Here is a 16750-nt window from a genome sequence, read left to right as displayed (position 1 = left end):
AGCAAAAGGATCACGTTCAGACTCCTCACCCACACACACAAGGCTCTCCACGACCTGGGCCGCAGGTACCTCAACAACCGCCTGACCTTCTACACTCCCACCCGCCAGCTACGATCCACCAGCCTCGCCCTCGCCGCCGTCCCACGCATCCGCAGAGCCACCGCCGGAGGAAGATCCTTCTCCTACCTGGCAGCCAAGACATGGAACTCCCTCCCCATCCACCTCCAGCTGACGCAGGACCATCTATCCTTCAGGAAGCAACTCAAGACTTGGCTCTACGAGCAGTAGCAGACCCCCACCCCCCACCCCACCCCCGCGCCTTGAGACCCCTCCGGGTGAGTAGCGTGCTATACAAATGCTATGATTGATTGATTGATTGTGTCTTTGTTTCTCCTTGTTGCATTGGTGTCAAGGTATTAGGCTCAAGATAGCTCTCAGCCAAGATTATACTCCAACAAGAGGAGGACTACTGTCCATTTACATTCAGCCTTTGTTTTGGGCCCAGCTAGAATCCAAAATAAGAAAGCCCCTTTGCTGCCTGCTCGTTGCCTCCAAATAGAAAGCAGACATTGTGTGGGTGCTGCTACTAGTGTCCGTGTTGACAAATTACAACGGGACAAATTCAGCAAGTTTTACTGGGGCCAGACGAATCCCCGGTCTGATTCACAAATAGCTGCCGGATGGATCCCCTTGATGCTAGCACTGCTTATTCTTGAGAGAAACTTGGTTCCTATATATGGAGGCCAGCACAATTCACAAACAAGTGGCTATATAAGTGAAAAGTCCATGGATCGCTCACTACTATATAGTAACAATAAATATTATATAGTTTTCAAAACACAAACCATCTCAACTGCTTGGTTATCCTATTTAGTGCTTATTCTCAAGAGAAATCAAGTTCTTTAATCTGGAGCCTGGAACCAATCATGACCAATTGGTTACATATTATCAAGAAACATCAACCATGTCGTCTAGCATTAAAAAAACACATCTCATTTATCACTCTTATTTAGCTGAGTGGTGTTTGGCCCACATTATTTTCATATTGGCTGATAGTAGTGTTTCAATGTCTTCTCTAGGATATGGTTTTTCTTCTGACTCTATTATCTGGAATTGAATTTGGCTTGAATTATTACCATATATGGCGATGTTGACCACAGGGGCTTTTTATTAGGTCTCGGCGAGACCGCGCAAGCGCTGTCTCTTCAAGACATGTTGTTTACTGTTGGTGGGCTTGGAGGCTGCCCATTACTTACCATTGGATGTCTTCTTAGCCACTCTCAATCGCTTGTTTCCTGCTGGTGGCCACCTCCCTCTTCTTGGATGTGACCCTCCCCTAGAGCACGGCCCAGTTACGTGTGTCCTTGCACTGCTCGCACGTTTGCCAGGTACTTTTTTATTTTTGTTGAGCCACTCTACTGAATGCTTCTTTTGTAACTGGATCTGTTGTCTGCTCCCTCCTGTTGTCTGTGTTTACTTATGCCCCCTACTTCCCATTGCCGTGCCAGCACACAGCACAATAAATGAACTGGGAGGTCAGATACCTTTGTTCCGTCCCCTGACTTCTGTTGCAACTTTTATAAAGAGTGAACTCGAACCGAAGGTATCGGAGCGCTTTACATAACTATACACCTGGTTGACCATCTAGCCATGAGGCCACTGTCGCTCCCCATCTCAACTGTTTCTTTGGATCATTCCAAACGTCACTTTAATTGATTTTTTCTTAAGGTATGTTTCCCAGTCCCTGCATACCTTCAGACCCGCAGTACAATTTGACTGGCAGTACCTTTAACCATTTCAAATTAAAGCTTCCTTTGGGTTAATTCTAGAAATCATGTCACTTGAAAACACACAGTCTTATATTACTCGTCACTCACCATACACACAAAGGGAAACCTATAGTATACCCAAGGTCAAAATACAAGAAATAGAAAATAAGTCTATTTATTATTATAGTTAAAACAAAATACAGAGACAATGCAAAGTGGATAATTCATAAAAACAAACAAATGAGCTTAAAAAGTGCTTTGCAATACATAGATGAAATCGCACAGGTTATTTTGAATACTAGCTGTGGCAACACTAACTACATCTATAGACAGTTCGTTAAATGAATATAAATAAGAGAGATACATACAGTAAACTAACAATACAACCTATCCTAGAGAGTACACGCACAAGACAGTACAATTTGTCATTAGAAGACACACATCCGTGTTGGAAACAATACAAGTTGGACCCAATACTATGTGCCTTGTTTGGAATCTGTAGTTACAGCCACTACACAAATTATGTAATGAGGCATCAACTCATTTCGATGGAAGTTTCAATTAGACCATCTTTTTCAAGACCAATAATGTGACTCTTATTAAGCATAAATGTTGCCAGGAAAGAATAAAAGCACCTAGGGCCAGATGTAGGTCGCCAATTACCGGTCGGTAACGGCCGATTTCGTCCGTTACCGACCGGTAATTGGTTTTTGAGATGTAGGGGGCCCGAATTTGACTGAATCTGTAAATTTACCGATTCGGTAAATTTACAGATTTGGTAAAATACCGACTCTGTATATTTACCGATTCGGTAATTCCAGATGCAGGTGGCACTTAAAATAGTGCCACGGACCCTTAAGAATTCGTTATTTACCATGAAATACTATCTCATGGTAAATAAAGAATTCCAGTGTACATGCACATCTGTGCATGTACACCTGTGCCATGTGGCACACATACATGCCCTAAGGGCATGTATGTGTGCCACATTGCACACAAGCCAGAATCAGGGGTGCAACAGGGTGTCAAAGTGAAACCCTGTCCCCCTTGTAAATTCAGTAATTTTACCGAATCGGTATTTACCGATTCGGTAATTGACATTGATTCCTATGGGCCTCAAGGCCCATAAGAATCAATGGCAATTAACAAATCGGTAAATACCGATTTGGTAATTACCGAATCTTACCGATTCGGTAATTGATTCGGTAAATATACCTACATCCCGATTGCCAGTTCTTAAATACCGAATCGGTATGATTCGGTATTTAAGAATCGGGGATTAGCTACATCTGGCCACTAGTCTTTCAAGGGAATTTTATTCGAGGTAATAGGTTGCTGCCAATATGAAAGGTCCCTTCCACTGTATCTTCTTCCTAGGTTTGAAAGGTCAGGACGTATCTTGTCCACTAAATTGGATGGAGAAGATGATTCAATATTATCGAATTCCTTGATTTGTGGCTAGTCTTTAAACAAGTCTTTAGACATCTCACTGAATTGTTTCTTCTGTGTTCCTTAGGCTTCAGTCCTACAGACTCCCTCCAGAGACCAGCTGTGCACTCCACCTCCAGTGCCTTCGGATTAAACAAAAAAGTAAGTGTTATCTTATCCCCAAAAAACCCTCAAAGTCTATTTCTCTCCACTTCCTATGTATCGCTGTTCTTCCCAATGGTGTTTTCCAGCTTTTCTTCTACTTTTATGCACACTTGTATTACTTTCCCTTTATTTTTCCAGTCTATTTTATCCTTGCTCCTGCTTCGTTTCTTTTTCCTTTGCAATCTTGTCTCCTTGTCCCCACCTTTATCGCAAGAATAAGGCCCTTCAGTGAAAGGGAAAAAAAGGTTATCCACTCTGGAATGCTAATGGGTCAGGAGATGATTAAACTGCGAGCAGTATGACAACTCCTCAAGATACATTAATCTGACTTAGTCCTCCTTCATGAGACACATCTACACGGAAACACTTATCGTTCCTTAGACAAATGTGAATACAAAATGGTGGCACACACTGGTTATACCACGGGCTCCAGAGGGGTTGGTATCCTACTGTGAAAGTCATTGACCTTTATAATACGTGACACTTGGCGAGACGTACATGGGAGAAAGGTGGCCCTTTCAGGGCATCGGGAGGGAAAAACACTCCATATTGTTTCAATATATATACCCCCAATACTTCATGATGTGTCTTTCTCTGAACAAAACACACTCTTCCTACAGTTCCCAGATGGTGATTTCCTGCTGGGCGTTGAGTTCAACACTGCTCTGTGAAACAGCAATGACCGCTGGCCCTCTCATCAACTTTCGTCTCCCCATTGCCAAGTTTAATGGCCGCACTCGGCCTTATTGATACATGGTGTTCATACAACCCCACATCAAAACAGCACACATTCCACTTGGAAGCTCATGGCAGTCTTTCACGCATCGACTACGTACTCACATTTTCCCATCAGCTCCCTCACTCTAGAGAGACATCGCTGATCAGTCTCCGGTTTGGGTGATCTACGGCCTGCTTGCCCGCAGTATTGGCCAACAAATTGTACTTAGTCCTTGGTTCTCAATATACCCCGCATTCGTGCGGGCCTCCGATGAAACCACTGTGAACTACTTTGTCGAAAATTAGGGCTCACTGACTTCATCGCTGACTGTTTGGGAGGGATGCAAAACAGTCATACAGCCATTCATTAATCGCGAAACACAAAAAAGAAAAAGGGGTCTGCCTAGAAAGACTTGAACGGGAGATCCAGAAGCTGGTGTCCCGAGTCCTTGACACTACTCGGGGAGACTTACACCATACTTTAAACAAAGAGACTATTATTGAAACATCGCAATGGAAGCCGCTAAAGCCAACCATCGCGCAACACAATATCATCTCTACGAGGTAGGTGACAGAGCAGGGAAGCTCATGGCCTGGCTTGATGACAGGGACGAGGTGAACCGGTGGGTGCTTGAAATACGGGGTGAAGGGGGAGATTGAATTAGAAATAGGCAAGGAATAGCCAACTCCTTTGTTGCCTACCATAATTGCCTGTACTCCTTGACTTTTACTGCTATGACTGAGGACTCCTGCAAACTACTGCTGGATATCCCACTACCAACCCTTTCGCAGTCAGATAAGGCACTAGTTCAGGAGTAGTAAGCGGACAATGACTTGACCCCGGTAAAGTTGCGGGCCCCAACGGTCTGCCTATTGATCTCTACAAGCTAATGCCTATGACAGGAATGGATCAAACCAAGGTTAACTGGAGCCCTTGCATGAAGACTCCTATTGACCTCGGTTTCATCTGTTCCTGGCACAAAGCCCCAACAACACAAGTGGCGCAGCTGGGTTGTAGGAATTTTGTGGATTCTTGCGGTTTACAGAAGGTTTCATCACAGAACTGTAAGGAAAATGCATGGTTTCAGGCAAAGTTTGAGGTTTGCAGGGCATTGTGGGTAAGAAAATCTCACGTGATTAAGACAAGTCATACCCTGGAAACCCCTGGTTGTCTACATTTCAAAAGTGTCTGTGGTTGATAGGTTTCCATGGGTGGCAGCCGAGCATGGTCACACATCCCGCTGCTACCCCTATTACTGATCTCTCCAATTAGCACTTTAGGGCCTTTTGTGTCGAGGTCTCTTGGCCCACCCACACAAGTGAGGTGCCATTTTTATTGAGAGACTTGGGGGAATGCTGTTTGGTGGGACATTTGTGGCTCCCCACAGATTCCAGAAGTTTTCCTCACAGAAATGTGAGGAAAATGTGTGGTTTTTAGTCAATGCTTGAGGTTTGCAGGGCATTGTTGTTGGGAAAATGGTGCGGGATGCTTGTGAAGCACACCGCCATGGACTTCCCCAGATATTTAGTTTTCAGAAGTGTCTGGGTCTGGTGGGTTTATCCTGGTAGCGACTACCCAAGCCCAAAAGGTGCAGCCGTTCACCATTGCAAGTGGGATGATGAAGTTAGTCACACTCCTGGCCAATATGTAAAAACATCTTGCTTGCCACTGGGAAGGGATGCTTTAGTCCGTAGGGGAGCAGAAAAACTGTTGAGGTTTTAGGAGTGAGAGTAGGCCCTGATGTTAAAATTGTAAAGACCTACCCCATTATTTTATTAAAAATATATATTGCTGATATAGAGCGGGCTTTCCACTCTCTAGGTAGCAGATAGGGTTAACCTCATCTACACCCGAGCGGGGGAGGGGGGGGCTGTTGTCCCCTTCGGTTAGGGTGTGGGCATAACCATTCCAAGGTTGGCAACCCCAACCCTCTATTTGTGTTTTTTAATTTCCGTGGCAACTAGTGGGTTGTTTGCCTCCCCAAGGGGGCAAATCGAGGTGGAGGTTTACCCCATCTTCCCCTCAGGAGGGCAGAAAGACTGTATCTCCATTTATTTGGGATGGAATCATGGCCATGTCTATGGTGGGCAGCCTGCACCCCTCTTTTTTATGGTTTACATTTCTTTATTATTATTAAGTTTGCAGCACACAAATAGGACCACGTATGTTTAGCTATCAAACAGTGCTGTGGAACATACAGCTTTACAGAGCAAGTTAAAGGCGCAAACGCAGCAGTAGGCGCCTATCCAGCTGGTGTCGCATACATGAAATATCTCTAAACAAAGAAAAACAACACCCTTGGGCGCCCCCCACCCATCCAACTCCCACCCCCTCCCTGTGTTCTATGTCCACTACCTAAGGTAGATTAAACCACAAACGACCTCCCCCTCTAGACCGTCCTTTGTGAATCGGTGAGGCACAGCAGCCGGAGGTATCGGGGCATGTGTCCTCTCTGAATTCAGTGCCTAAGAGCGACAGAAAGGGTTGCCACAGCTCGTCATATTTGGATCCCTCCTCCGCCATGGTGAGTGTCAGCTTCTCCATACCAAGTACATGCCACAGACGGTACAGCCAGCCTGTAAATGTTGGGGTGTTGGGAGTGCACCAGTGTATGAGTATGTTTTGTGTCGCGGACCTGTGGTATATAAATAAATAATACCGGATCTATTTTTGAATGAATGAATGAATAACAGATAGCTCAATAAATAAGAGTCAAGATTCGAGGTAGTGGGAGTTTTTTGCAGGTTTAATACAGCATAAGGACAGGAACAGGACAACCTGCATAGGAATAGGATGACAGGGCCCAGCAGCTGCTGGGGCTGGGATGAGCGCGCTGGCTTTTAATAACAATACACGAGCATATATACATAGCGCAAACACATAGCATTACATTGCAGTAGGCGTAGCAGTGGGTGGAGCAGAAGGCGTGACGCGTAGCAGTCGCGAAAGATAAGAGTAAAAAGAGGGTGTAACTCAGACATGTGATGCAAACGTAACAGAATATGTCATGAATGGGCGGAAACCATGGAGGGGGCTACCTAAGGAGCCGGGACCTCTAACCTGGTGGTGCGCGCAAACTGGCAATGACGTGTTACGAGGAGAAGCTGGGGGCTATGAACTCTGTGCTAGGAGCAGAGACTAAAGTCTGGAGGGTCGGAGCGACATGTACCTAAACCCTATCTAGTATCTGATGTTTAGGGAACATGTTGATATAAACTAGAAGTCATGAGGGGAAAAGCTAATTGACTCTAAGACTGGACCATGCATTATTCTACATGTAGTGCGTGATGAAGAATATTAAATGACCATTAAATACAGTATTTCTCTTAACATGGAGCCGGAAAGGCTAGACAATGACGGAAACTATTGATGCAGTTCAGTAGCTTAGGAATGCAGAGAAGGAGGACTAAACTGATAACTGGAATCATAACATAGTCTTGGCAGACTCAGAGGCAGAGCCAAGCTGCACCGGGCACTGTGAGGCAGGAAGTAAGTGAAAGGTCGAGGATACAGGTGGGGGCTGGATCGCTCCTCAGCGAGGCTCAGGAGACAGGGGCTGAATCTGATGTCCGGGCCCTGTTGAGGCCTAGAAACGGGGACTTTATAATGAAATAACGTGCACACTGAGAAGCGTGGCAACATTACTTTACATAAGCCTGATATTCGTAGTATTCACGAGGGTAGGGTGTTAAAATATCGATAACAAAAATATAGCTGACATAAATATCGTTGCAAAAATATCGTTTACAAAAATATCGACACCCTATACTTAAACAGGTAAGTACATAAATATCGACTCCAAAATATCGTTGTAATTAATATAGATGTAAAAAATATCGACTTTTTAAAATAATTAAAATTACATTAAATAATAAATAAAGATAAGTACTATTAACAAAATACATTAAATTACTTTTATTTTTTAACTATTTCAAAGAAATTTACTACACTTTTTAATTATAAAATTAATAAATGTGGACATATAAATTAATTTTACACATTACTTTATATAACAACAATAATACATATATATAATTAAAATACCCCTTTACCCAAAAACCCAAAACTGACCCTGAACCCTAAAAATACCCCTTTACCCAAAAACATTTTCACTAAAAAAATCCTGTACACACACCTAAAATTAATTAAAAAATTAACATAATTAATGACATAATTATTATTCAATTAACTAATTAAAATTAATTAACTATTATTTATTACACTATTTATATTTATTTAAAACACTAATTAATCTATTATTTCATTATATTTAAAAACCCCTTTACCCAAAAACTGAAAACTGACCCTGAACCCAAAAAATACCCCTTTACCCAAAAACTAAAAACTGACCCTGAACCCTAAAAATACCCCTTTACCCAAAAACTGAAAACTGACCCTGAACCCTAAAAATACCCCTTTACCCAAAAACTGAAAACTGACCCTGAACCCTAAAAATACCCCTTTACCCAAAAACTGAAAACTGACCCTGAACCCTAAAAATACCCCTTTACCCAAAAACTGAAAACTGACCCTGAACCCTAAAAATACCCCTTTACCCAAAAACTGAAAACTGACCCTGAACCCTAAAAATACCCCTTTACCCAAAAACTAAAAACTGACCCTGAACCCTAAAAATACCCCTTTACCCAAAAACTAAAAACTGACCCTGAACCCTAAAAATACCCCTTTACCCAAAAACTGAAAACTGACCCTGAACCCTAAAAATACCCCTTTACCCAAAAACATTTTCACTAAAAAAATCCTGTACACACACCTAAAAATAATAAAAAAATTAACATAATTAATTACATAATTATTATTCAATTAACTAATTGAAATTAATTAACTATTATTTATTACACTATTTATATTCATTTAAAACATTAATTAATGTATTATTTCATTATATTTAAATTACTTCCCACCCTACTCCCCTATAAACCCACAACCCGCTACGGAACTATTAATACTAAATTCAACTGAAAATACATTATTAAATAATAATATACTACTAAAAATAGTACTTTGACTAAAAATAATCATTAAAAACACTACATTACTTATAATTATTTAAAAAACGATATTATTGTAAACTATGTTTTTGTAAACGATATTTATTACAACTATATTAATGTTAACGATATTACTTACCTGTCTGTCGATATTTTGGTCAGACGATATTTTTGTCATCGATATTTCTTCCTGTAGATATTTTTGCGGCGATATTTATGTTAGGCGATATTTTTGCGGCGATATTCCTGCTCTGTACCATTCACGAGGACTGGAAACTGGCATACTAGAGGTGGACACAACTGTAATTGCGTCATTAATCGGACATGGGGAATAACATATGCATATTGGTCATGCACACATAACATATGATGGATGACACGTAGGGACACAGAACATGGCAAAATTTACTTTTCCACATTCCCTCCTTGTCACTACGTTTCCATCAGGAAACATCAATATTCATGATACCATCTATCATTTCATACAGTACCATTTGTTCATCTCGAATTGTCTTGGAACGGGATTTAGAACGGGGCTTGGGACTAGGAATACAAGAGGTAGCACACATGCCGCAAATCGCAGGGCCACATTGTATATAGAGACAGCAGCTGAATATGATTGCTACTGCGATACCTAGAAGGGACAGGACTTTCCATCCCCAGGCGGAAATTATATTCCAGAACCAACCGGACCATGTCCAGGTGCCTGGATCTTGGTGTAACAGATGGGCAATTTTATGAAGTCTGGTTATAGCTGAATAAACAGACGGCGCGTTATTTGGAATGAAAATGCAGCAACTAGATCCGATAAGTCTACAGGCCCCGCCCCTATCGGCCAGTATGACGTCAAGGACGAGACGATTCTGGAGCACAACGATTCTCATAAAGGATTGCTCTTCGGTTAAGTTACCTAGAGCGGAGGCAGTCTCATCTACTACAGCTTCAAGGGTTCTGGTTAACCTACGGATTAGCTTACTATTTACGACTGTACCTAAATAAGGGAACACACCTTTATCAATATCAATGAATTGCTCTGCAGCAGTTTCAGTATAATCGACAATCGGGAGGTTTCTCTTGTGTCTAGTATGTACTAGGAAGGAATTCCTATGGTAGTCAGGTGGGGCTAGGAAAACAGGTGGCAGTAGGAAGGCAATGTAACAGGTTCCCTCCCAATCGAGGGGCAGACGAACATATGCGGTCTGACCACAAACAAAATAAGAATGACGTGAAGCTTTAAAAATAGATTTCCCACTGTCACTATACTGGATAATAGTAGTACAATCACTATGTCCTACGTGTACAGAACCATAATTACGGACACATAATTCGCCTTTGACTGGTAGTACTGAAATAGCAGGTGAGTCTGGAGTAGTATCAGACTGAACATTCAGGACCATGAAATTCGACGAATAGTTACCTAAATTATACACTTCATTTTCTAGATCTAAACCTGTTCTGTGGGGGAAACCTTGCTTGTCTGGGAAACATGTGCTGTTAAGAAAAGACATATCTGTTAAGGATGACGTTAACGTGGACCATGCTCCACACGAACCATTATGTGAAAAAGGATAAGGAAAGAGTGGCAGAACTCCCTTCGACGTCTGGAAAGGGGGGAGTCGACCACACACCCAACAATTAGTGGCATTGCTGGTCTGGTGTGAATAATGTAACATGCGGATAAATGAGTTATTACGCATAGCGAGGCGGTATGAATATTCGTGAGGAGGCAGATCACTAAACGTGTGTTCTACTGTAACATTAGAATGCTTATTTACCTGAGGAACTGGGAAACACAGGAAAAATGCGTAACTAGTGCAGGATATCAAAAGGCTGAGAAATAATATGAAACTTAGAAAAACGATACATCGGTTTGAGTTTTGACTAACTCTCTCACTATGGGGGTCTATTTTATACATGTCAGAAACAGTCTAACCGTTTCACCTAGGGGAGGACTTATACAATCAAACTGACTGACTTATTTTACTAGACCGGAGTTTTTGCTTATACTCCTGCTGCGGAGTTTTCTCTACCAAGGGAGGGGTTGTATCAATGTCATTTGCGGGACAGTCCTTGAGAGCAATATTTTGGCAATCCTTCGAATCCTGGGAAATGTTCTTAAAGACGGGTTTCAGTCCTTTAAAAAGTTTAACATGAGAAAGGTGCACCCAGCCGCGGCGTCCTTCCAACTTCACGGCTGTACGGGTGGTGAGGAGGACCTGTCGGGGCTCTTTCCAACGTGGCTCCAGCGGACTTGATCTGTCAAAGTTCCGGACGAGCACCATCGAACCTGGAACGATCTCATGCGGGGCCACCTCGGTATTGTCTGGAAATGCGGCGGCAACCTGTGTACGACATGAGTTGAGGGCAGACATCAAGGAAGCTAGGTAATCTGTCAGCATATTACATGAAACATCAGTAATACTTCGGGGTCTAGGAGTACCCCACATGTTAGGGGGGCGGCCGAAAACGACCTCATACGGGGACAGACCTGATCTGGAATGTGCGACCATGTGCATATAAAACAAAGCAACTGGCAGAGCTACTAGCCAGTCCACACCCTTATCTTTACATATTTTAGCAATTCGGATTTTCAGAGTCTGATTATGTCTCTCGACTAGACCGGCTGCTTCAGGATGGCGTACACAATGAAACTTCCACTGGTACCCTAACAACAGGGAAACGTGCTTCATCAACTCAGATGAGAATGGCTGACCGTTATCAGAATATACGACTCTAGGGAGTCCATATCGAGGGAAAAACTCACGAACCAACTGCTTGGCAGTGGTCGCGGCTGTGTAATCTGGGACTGGATATGCTTCTGTCCACCTGGACAAAGCGCATACAACTACAAGGACATACTTGAAACCTCGACATCGCTCCATCTGAATATAATCCATTTGGAGGACCTCAAAGGGGTGGTCAGGGGGCTGGAAACCACCTTGTTCCACCGGGACACTTTTACCTGGATTAAACTGACAACATATCATACAGGTACGGACTTTCTGCTTGGCGGCAGCTCGTAAATGCTTGTTGAACCAAATGTTCTGGATACTGTCTAACATTGCTTTTTCTCCTAAATGTGCTGGACTATGTGCGGTATTAATAATGACTTGAACCATAGAGTCGGGGAGAAACCATGTGGCTCTACCCTTTGTTAACCATCCTTGATCTGTCTGGACCCCTCCTTGTTCGGACCATTTCTTGATTTCTTCAGGAGTAGCATGTAACTGGATATCTATGACATCTTGTGTAGGGTCCTTAACTGTCATACATGTAATCGGATCTGGAGTATGTGTCTGTGTCGGATTAACTTGAATGTCTGGAGTCTGTGCTGTAAGCTTGGCTGTGCGATCTGCTAGATCATTACCTTGGGAAATAATGTCAGTGACTTTCGTATGTGCTTTGCATTTCATGATAGCAATGGATGACGGTAAATGTATGGCATCTAACAGAGCTTGGATAAGGATACCATGCTGAATCTTGGTTCCATGAGAAGTCATGAAACCTCTCTCTTGCCAGAGCACTCCAAAGTCGTGAACGACTCCAAATGCGTAACGTGAATCTGTGTAAACATTAACTTTCAGGTTTTTGGCGTGTATACAGGCTTGTGTCAGAGCAACTAGCTCTGCTGCTTGAGCGGACAGAGTGTCAATGCGGTGTGTCTCAATAACTTCAGTGTCAGTAGTCACTGCATACGCGGCGACTAGATCTCCTGTACTAGTCCTCATACATGAACCATCCACATAAAGTGTCAGGTCAGGGTCTGGTAACGGAATATCTGTCAGATCTTGTCTTGGCTTTGTCGTAATGTTGACTACTTCCACGCAATCATGTGTGGCTGGATTTGAATTAACTGATGGTAACAGTGTAGCAGGATTCAGGATGTTGCAGCGTCTAATATCTATGTGTGGCTGAAACAGTGTCAATTCATAACCTGTTAAACGTGCAATTGTCAAGTGCTGTGTTTGTGTTCGATTTAAAAGAACTTCCACGGAGTGTGGAACGTGTACTGTCAAGGTATGTCCTAAAACTATGGAATCACTTTGTCTGATAGCTAGTGCTGTGGCTGCAACTGACTTGAGGCACACAGGCAACGCCTGGGCGACTGGATCTAGTGTGCTAGAAAAATAAGCACAGGGCTTGTATTGTCCTGCTTGGTCTTGTGTGAGAACAGATAATGCTGTACCTTCACGTTCTGTGACGAAAAGTGTAAAAGGCTTACTGTAGTTCGGTGTGGCTAGAACTGGAGCTTGACATAAAGCTTTCTTTAACTCGTTGAAACTAAGTGTATGTTCAGATGTCCAAGGGAGAACAGTCGATACGGCTGCCTCCTGTGTCGTTAACTGTATCAGTGGCTTGGCTAGAAATGCATACTGAGGAATCCATTGTCTGCAGTAAGAAGTGAGGCCGATAAAGGCACGTACCTCCTTCTGGGTCCTGGGCTGAGGAAGACTCGCTATTAGCTGGATACGGTCTGGTGTCAACTGCCTACCCCTCTTGGACAGTAAGTGTCCTAAGTAGACCACTTGCTGGACACAGAATTGAAGCTTAGAAGGGGACACCTTGTGCCCCATCTCGGCTAGGAAATACAAGACTGTAAGGGATGCTCGCTCGCAAGCACGTTCAGAACGGGCTGTGATCAGTAGATCATCGACATACTGGAGCAGGGCAGTGTCAGTTGGCATGTGAATGTTGTCTAGTTGTCTCTTAAGTGCTTGACTATAAATACTAGGACTTTCTGTGAAACCTTGAGGAGCTCGTGTAAACATATAGCTCCTTCCATTTAAACAAAATCCGAAAAGAAACTGGCTGTCTGGATGGATGGGAACACTAAAAAATGCGTTCTTGAGGTCTATTACTGTGAAGAACGTGGCTTCGGAATCAATGGCTGTCAATAGGGAAGAGATATCTGGGACAACTGGGTACTGCGGAATAATACATTTGTTAAGTTCTCGTAAATCAATCACTAATCGATATACTGGGGGTGCATTTGGATCAGTACGTTTCATAACTGGAATGATCGGAGAATTGCATACATTGGAGTCAGTTTCTACAACTACTCCTTGAGCCATGAGCTCGTCTATAATTTTGGACAAGGCTGCTACAGCCTCGGGTGGCAATCTATACTGTCTGATTCGTGGTAACACTACACCTGGTTTCAGGGTCACACGATGGGGTGTGATTTGCATATAACCTACATCAGTTGGACCTTGCGCCCATAAATGCTGCGGAACTTTAGACAGTCTTGAATCAAAATCTCGTAATACATAGTGACCCTTAAAGTCACGTAGGAACAGACGTATTCCCTCTGGGGAACAACATATAACGGCACCTAACTCTTTCAGTGTTTTAATGCCTAATAGATTTTCTGGGCATGACTTAGTAAGTAACAGATCAGTAGTGCGGGACAATGGACCTACTTCTAGAGTGACTGGCTTTGAAATCTCATTAACGATAGGCTTTCCTGAAAATCCAAGGGAAACATTTCTTGAGCCTGAGAGCGGAGCCCCTGGAACTTCGGCATGACTAATTGTGGTCCTACTTGCCCCTGTATCAATCAAAAACTTTCTGTCTTTCCCTAATACTTGACTGTGAACATAGGGACCTTCTTGATCTACAGGTATCTCGATGAGAGGCAAGCCTACCTCCCTCTCTAGGCTGTTTCATGAATATGGCTGGTACTCTGGATACTCAGACTGTGCATACTGGTACATCTGCGATGTAACATGCTGTGTTGCAGCAATAGGCTGCGGTACTGTAACTGTCTGTGGTGCATTCTGTGGCTGAGGAATCTGTGAAACTTGTTCCTGTCTAGGCGGACGTGGTCTTTCTTTAGTCTTACCAGTAGCTATGTTATGTTTCAGAACTGCACACTCGTTTATGAAATGACCTGGCTGTTTACAATAATTGCAGTTCCCTTTAACGGGAGCTGCAGGATGACTGGCTTGATTCGGACCCCTCTTCTGACTGTCTTGAGGAACAGATTGTGCAACTAGTACTTTCATTTTCGTGTCTTTCATACGTTTTCTCTCGTGTTCTTGCTCTTCCCTGATTCTATTCTGGTGGTACTGGAGCATCTGGAGCATCTGGGACGGAGTATTTGCTTGCCAGGTGCTTTCGACTTTCAAAACTCGGTTTTTAACTTGTGGGCTTGAATTCTCGACTAATTTAGTAACGAAAAGGTGAGGGTATGACTCACTACTTGTCTTGAGACCACTGTTGATACTAAAACATTTTTCAAACCTAGAATAAAAATCACTAATATCTTCATCTTGTTTCTGTTTACAGGCTGAGATTGCATCCCAGTCTTCTTTTCTAGTTGTTAATAATCTGGGTAAAACTTGAATCAATAATTCTGGTAATTCTTTACATTTCTCTCCTAGACCAGTACCTGGTACACGTATCTTATCTTCTGCTTCTAGGACTGCCCAATCTATCTTTTTCTCTCCCACCTCCCATTCTTTTTCCTTTAGCTTTTCATACACCCCTGCGGGTAGCAGAACCTTTAACATTTTAATGATATCTGGGTAAGTGTATTCTCCCATACGGAGCATGTCTTTTAATTCTCTATGGAACCCTGCTGGATCTTTGTCATGACAGGGAATTAATTTCTTCATCTCGAGAAGTTCCATCTTTGTGATCGGAGTGTAAACAAACACTTGTTGCATTTCGCCTCCCGTTCCTCTGACTGGGTGGACTTCTCGTAACGGATTCTGTCTGTCTATGTAGAATGATTTACTTTCTGGGGGTGAGACATGAACAAAATGCGGGTTCAAGAATGTTCTATATTTATGGCGCTGTTCTAGAATGACACTAATTAAATCGGTACCTAGACCTCTCCATCTATACTGGAGTAACTCGTTCAGGATATCATGTAACGGGCCTGGATCAGAATGTTGACCCTCATACAGAGTAATGAGGTGCTGAATCATATACATACCCACCAGTCGCTGCTCGGCTGGGGGCATTTTCAGGAACATTTGTGCCACTATTTCGTCTGGAAAAGTGGTAGAATCAGTAATCCATCTGACTGCTGACCGAACTATTTCTTGTTCATGCATGGTACTTAACTCACTATAACCGATTCGTGATTTCAGAATGTGATCGGTAGCTTGAAATACTTGTTCTAGGGAACCTTGTTCTGGTGCTGAATGATGGAAAGTAGACTTCGGTTCTAGACGTAAATGGCGATCTGGAAATCTAGGTTTTCCTACATACGCTATTCTGGCAGTATTCTCGTCGTCTTCCTCTTCAGGATCAGAGGTACTTTCTTTCTCGCTTACTTGTGCGGCTTTACGCTGTTCGTGTATCTTTATTATTTCTCTACGAATTTTCTTGTACATACTTTCCATGGCACCAATGGTATTGTGCTTTCCTTCGGCTATATTATCACTCCACTTTGTTAGAGTTTTCATTTCTTCCGGGTCTTTAGACGGGTAATCTTGTTCTCTTATTAGACAGTTAATTAAGAACTTTAATATCATGCGCTGAATCTCGGCTTTCCTTTGAGACATGGCATCACTAATACTTTGTGGGTCATCCCCTGTACGGATGAAACGATATATCCTGTCTAGATCTTCTTTCATATTCGGCAGGGTGACTAGATACTCGGTCACTCTCCTTACGCGTACGGAATATAAAACCATATTAAACTCGCC

At 42.8% G+C, this 16750-nt stretch overlaps 1 protein-coding gene across 1 annotated transcript in view; it reads left to right on the top strand.

Moving 5' to 3' along the window:
- The first annotated feature begins 3285 nt into the window (after nt 1-3285).
- LOC144773699 (uncharacterized) overlaps nt 3286-16750 on the top strand; it is a 184659-nt gene continuing 171194 nt past the window's right edge. Inside the window, exon 1 of the mRNA XM_078658845.1 lies at nt 3286-3359. The gene's annotated coding sequence lies outside the window, so the exon portion shown is untranslated. The remainder of the gene's footprint in view (nt 3360-16750) is intronic.

This window comes from Lissotriton helveticus, chromosome 8 (assembly GCF_964261635.1).
Source record: "Lissotriton helveticus chromosome 8, aLisHel1.1, whole genome shotgun sequence".
In the NCBI taxonomy this organism is placed as follows: domain Eukaryota; kingdom Metazoa; phylum Chordata; class Amphibia; order Caudata; family Salamandridae; genus Lissotriton; species Lissotriton helveticus.
Note: the sequence above shows the minus strand (reverse complement) of the source record. Positions and strands in the feature narration are given on the sequence as shown.